The 5,127-nt window shown below is 29.9% G+C and overlaps 1 protein-coding gene across 1 annotated transcript in view; it reads left to right on the top strand.

Moving 5' to 3' along the window:
- The window catches only part of LOC117176535, an 806,951-nt gene that overhangs the window by 582,533 nt on the left and 219,291 nt on the right, over nt 1–5,127 (top strand). The gene's annotated exons all lie outside the window — the stretch shown is intronic.

Raw genomic sequence — 5,127 nt, 5'->3', positions numbered from 1 at the left:
TTATAGTCCTCATTAGGTACAAAGGACTCCCGCTGTCCAGGTTCGGCGACAGCAGTTTGGCTACGTGAAGGGAAACCGCTCTAACTATTCTAGTGTTTGTACGCAAACAGAAACGACTCGTGAATAGCGAGGGCGTGTGAACCGTGTTTAAAGATTCAATGCGTTCCTTGGGTGTGTCCTTGCTTCCGCATATTCCTCGTCGGTCACCACATTATCCACCTTCTTGGTAGATAGTGGCTACTAAGCTGGCTAGAATCAACTAGACTTATCTCCATTTTATATGTATAGTCTTTACTCCTATAGGACCTTAGTAGGTACCTATGTGCCAGTATATACTGTCCCTAGCCTAAGTACTAGTACCGTTTTATGAAATTCCCTGAATGACACTATGCGCTCGTAAAATGATTTACTTCGCGCTTCCTAGTGTGTTTTGAGGTGCTAGCTGCCATCAGCTCGATAGCTTTGCGGAAGAACCGGAATAGAGATAAGGATTCTTGATAGAAAACCTACATTGAGCGTTGTACTTGTCCCTAAGAATCCTGTTTCCCTTGAAAAACAGCTAGAAACGTGTTTCTTGTCTTCTTTTTCTGGAGAAACGTCGACTGCACTCTAAAATGACGCTAAATAAAAAAATTATTTGTTTTGCATGTTAAGGTGTTGATCAGATACTTATAAGCAGTTATAATTGATGTTAATTTTTTCGCTCTGCATGCGGTATTAATTAAATTAAAAAATTTGTTTCTTTAAACAAAAAATTGGATTTTACATTACTGCAGTATTCTTTTTATGCAAAAATTTCATTTCTTTGTATTTTGTAACTATTTAGTATGAGACCAGAACATTACATTTACATTTTACATACATTTTTTTTAATTGCTTGTATTGGTATACAGTGACACCCCACATCTTGAAAAATATAGATTTTTATATTTTTAAGTAATAAAACATTCTGTCTAGCTTCACTGGTATTCGAACTGAGGTCTTCAAATTGCTAAGTAGAAGACGAAATTCATTTTACACAACCTTCTACAAGCGAATTACATCGTAATCTTTTATTTTTTTGAGATACATTTTAGAGACATTTCAATTCTATTTTGTAGTTTTACAAAATCCTTTTAAAAGATATTTAGAAAACCCAAATGTTTATAAAAGACTACAAATTATTTGAAAATTTGAAAATATTAATAAATGGAGAGAAACTATAATTTTTGGAAGATTTTGAAAAAAATCGAAGTTTTTAAAGAATTTTTAAAAGTTCCAAAGCAACAAGAAAAATTTGAATGAAATTCATAGGGAAATTATAAATTATATTTTACTTTGAAAAGTTAATTTTCAAAGAAAAATTTTAAAAAACATCAAACGATTTATAAAAATTTTGAAAAAATATGGAAGCTTTATACGCATTTTTTTAATCTGAAAGATTTTTCTTCGCTTTAGGAATAATTTGAGTCAGTTTAATAGATGTTAAAAAATTATTTCCTTGGAAAAAATTTCACGTTTTTTATTAGAATGCAATGATTTGGTTAAAAATGAATCGGTTTTAGTTGAGGATTCAACTATTTGGTTGAAAATTCGTCTTTTTCTGGTTGAATTCAACTGTAATTTGTTCAAAAATCATTTTTTAAATTAAACATTCATCTTTTTGGTAAAAAATTCAACTATTTTATTAAAAATTCTATATTTTTTTGTTGAAAGTTGATTTTTTAAACGAAAAATTAAACTATTTCATTCTCAGTTGAAGATGGATCCTTTTTAGTTGAAAATCCGTGTTTTTTGGTGAAAAATGAAATCATTTTGTTGAATTTTTATTCTTCATTCTTCTATATTTTTTAGCAGAAGAATCATATTTGTTGGTTAAAAATTAACTTTTTTGTTATAAATTTAACTACATAAAAAAAATTCGTCTCCTTCGATTGGAAATGAAACTGCTTGATTGAAAAAGATACTATATTTTTCGTTGCAGTTAAATCTTTTTTGTTTTATATTTCGAACATTTATTGAAAATAACTTTTGTTTTTTTAACAAATCACCTATTTTGTTGAAGATTCATGTTTTGCAAAAATGAAGATTTTGAAATAAAATTTAGAAGCGTTTTCAGAATTTTTAAATGTTTCAATAGAATAAAAAATGTTCTTAAGATTCATGCTAAAAATTCCAATTATTTTTTGTTTATAAAAATTATTTCTATACAAAATTGAAGAAGATTTTAAAATAAAAAGGGACAAAATCTAGATTCGAGAAAATTTGTCACGAATAAGATCTTTCCTGTAATCGGTAAAGACAAGTATGTTAATTCGCGTCCGTTAAAATATCTGCGTAAAGGTAACGACTCATTGATTCTTCGCTACTTATCGTAGAATGTAACGTTAATGGGAGTTCTATTGATAATTATCTTGACAGGATACCTAAGAAAGTGCATGTGCCTAAATGACTCCCCTGTAGATCGCTTCGCCGTAGCAATACCGGCGATGCTAGTAATCAGACGGTATTTGTAATTAAATGGCATTTAAGTGTAATCAAATTAAATAGTCTGTGTAGACTTAGCGTGAACCGTTAAAAAGGCCGAAACGATCTTTCGATTACTGAACACGTACACTCGAAAAGAGAGAACGGTTTTATTGCTAATTTATGATGAAAATAATCCTCATCTCGCTTTATTATTTTTCAATCTCCTTTTTGCGCAGTGATTACACGCCTCGATGAATTGCCAAGTGAATTTACCCAGACAGATCATTTACGGCCAAGAAGACATGGTAATGCACCCCTTATCCACATTTAAGTGAAAACTCCTGATATAATTAATAATTAAGAAGCATTTAATTAATTTCCGATATTATATACATCCTTTCATATTTTATTAACTTCGTCTTCAACTTCTAATATCAATTAAATTTTGTACTCTTTTGTTCATGAAGAATATAAGTTTCTTGATTAATTAGTCTTTGCTTGTGCCCAAAGGAATAAACTTTCGAATTAACCCTCACATCAGAAGGTGTGGTGTTTAGACACTCCAAGGCCCGAATTTCGCACATGAGCTAGGCCTAGAGCGTCTCAGGGGGGCAGGGATCTCAAAAGCCTCCTCTTCAGTTGTCCTTTGCACGTGGAAATGGATGAGGGTCACTAAGTCATGCTACAGATGTTTAGAGAAGCGATAATTTGAATTTTTACTGTGCTATTTTTGGAATATGTGATACGTATCTTTTTCATGTTTTTAAGTATCTTTGTAGGCTGTTTTTATGCTGATGTTTATGAAACTGCATTTTTTTGGTCAATGTATTGTTAACGTTACTGAATGAAGTTACTTGATAATTTATTATCCTTTATGAAATATATTATGTGTTACAGACTGTGTGTGTAAATAGCCTTTGTGTTTCCTATATTTGAAAAAATCAAAGAAATGGAATTTTCTTGTTATAATTTATACAGAAAAACGCTGATGTTAAATTTTTTGCAGCTCAAATTTCATTGGGCTCCCACTGATCATTTGAGAGAGTTTTCAAGTCTCAGATGTATAAAATTATAACTTCCAAAAGTTAAGTTAGTCATGCCCGTCGACATTTAAACTAAAGCCGGGATGTATAGAAAAAGTCATAACCGTCTGCATATACAATAAGGTATTTTCACTCCAATCGCTAGCTCTCTTCACTTCGTTGAATACTGAGGGCATAACAATTGACCAAATGCATTGGAATCGGTTAATTTTTGCTCTATTTTTCTAATATCTTCGTAGAAAGTAATTTTTCTGTATAAGTGCAATTGAAAAATAGTTTTTCTTTTTTAGGGACTATTTAATTTAATAATAAAATGATAATAATTTTCATTCGTGCGTGCGTTAGGGCTGAGCGCTGGTTGTCTACCCTTTGAAGCGCGATTCAAAATTAAATTGAAAAACAATTCTTGTAATTTAAATAAATAATTATTAAAATATACACAATAATCTATACAAATTGTGTAACTTTTGATTTCAAACAAAAAAATTTTATAACACATATATTTGATGAATAACAGTTTATTTTCATTGAATTTGAAAGACTGACTAATATTTCTCAAGATATTTAATTCAAAAAGAAATTTCTTGGAAAAGTGATTGAAAATAATTAATTATGAGTTTTTAATCGAAAAGAACCATATTCTCAGCTGAAATTATTTCTAGAAAAATTCAAATATTATTATTATTAAATTCTACAATTAACTTCTATATATCAAGCTGCAGAAACAGTATATGGTATTTCAATAAATGTATCTATTACAAAATGTTTTGTGAACTATAAGTCAGTTTTTGGAGTTCAATGAAAATAAACTATTATTTATAAAATATGTTTTATACACTTTTTTCTTGTCTGAAATCAAAATTTACACAATTTGAATACATTCTTGTGCATATTTTAATAATTATTTATTTAAATTACAAGAATTGTTTTTTTTTTCAATTTAATTTTGAATCGCGCGCCACGTGTGGCCAACCAGCGTTCAGCCCTAACGCAAGCGCAGTAGCTCAGAGTGCTAACATTGGCATCATTGGTCCACAGTACAAACCGGAAAAATAAATCAAATCAGCCGGCAGGAAAAAGTTGGGATATGAAAGCCTCAATTAGGTATTTTCACTTCAACCATCAGTTAACTTCAATTTGTTAGAGCTGAGGGGGAAAAATGAATCAAATGCATGGAACAAAACTTTATTTCTGTAATATGTTTGTAATTAATAATCATTATTATTATTTTATTATTTCATTAAATAGTAATTTAAAAAAAAAATATTTTTTAACTACACTTATATAGAAAAAATTACCTTTTACGAAGTTATTAGCAAAATAGGGCAAAAATGAACTGAAACCCATACACTTGGTCCCTTATTTTCCCCTTAGCAATCTACGAAGTGAAGTTAGCTATTTATTGAAGTGAAAATACCTAATAGGCTTTTATCTTATCAGTTTGATTATTCCCGCCGCTATATTTAAAACATTGCAATGTTTCTTGAAACTCCCAATGTTTCATGAAACTTTTCATCAGGCTAAAGTTTCATGTAAATTTACATCCCTACTCATCGCGAAAAACAAATTTCTGTTTTTATTATACAATTGTATTTACCTTATCTTTCATGTGTGACACTAGCCACTGCAAGATTAG

This window comes from Belonocnema kinseyi, chromosome 7, assembly GCF_010883055.1.
Source record: "Belonocnema kinseyi isolate 2016_QV_RU_SX_M_011 chromosome 7, B_treatae_v1, whole genome shotgun sequence".
In the NCBI taxonomy this organism is placed as follows: domain Eukaryota; kingdom Metazoa; phylum Arthropoda; class Insecta; order Hymenoptera; family Cynipidae; genus Belonocnema; species Belonocnema kinseyi.
Note: the sequence above shows the minus strand (reverse complement) of the source record. Positions and strands in the feature narration are given on the sequence as shown.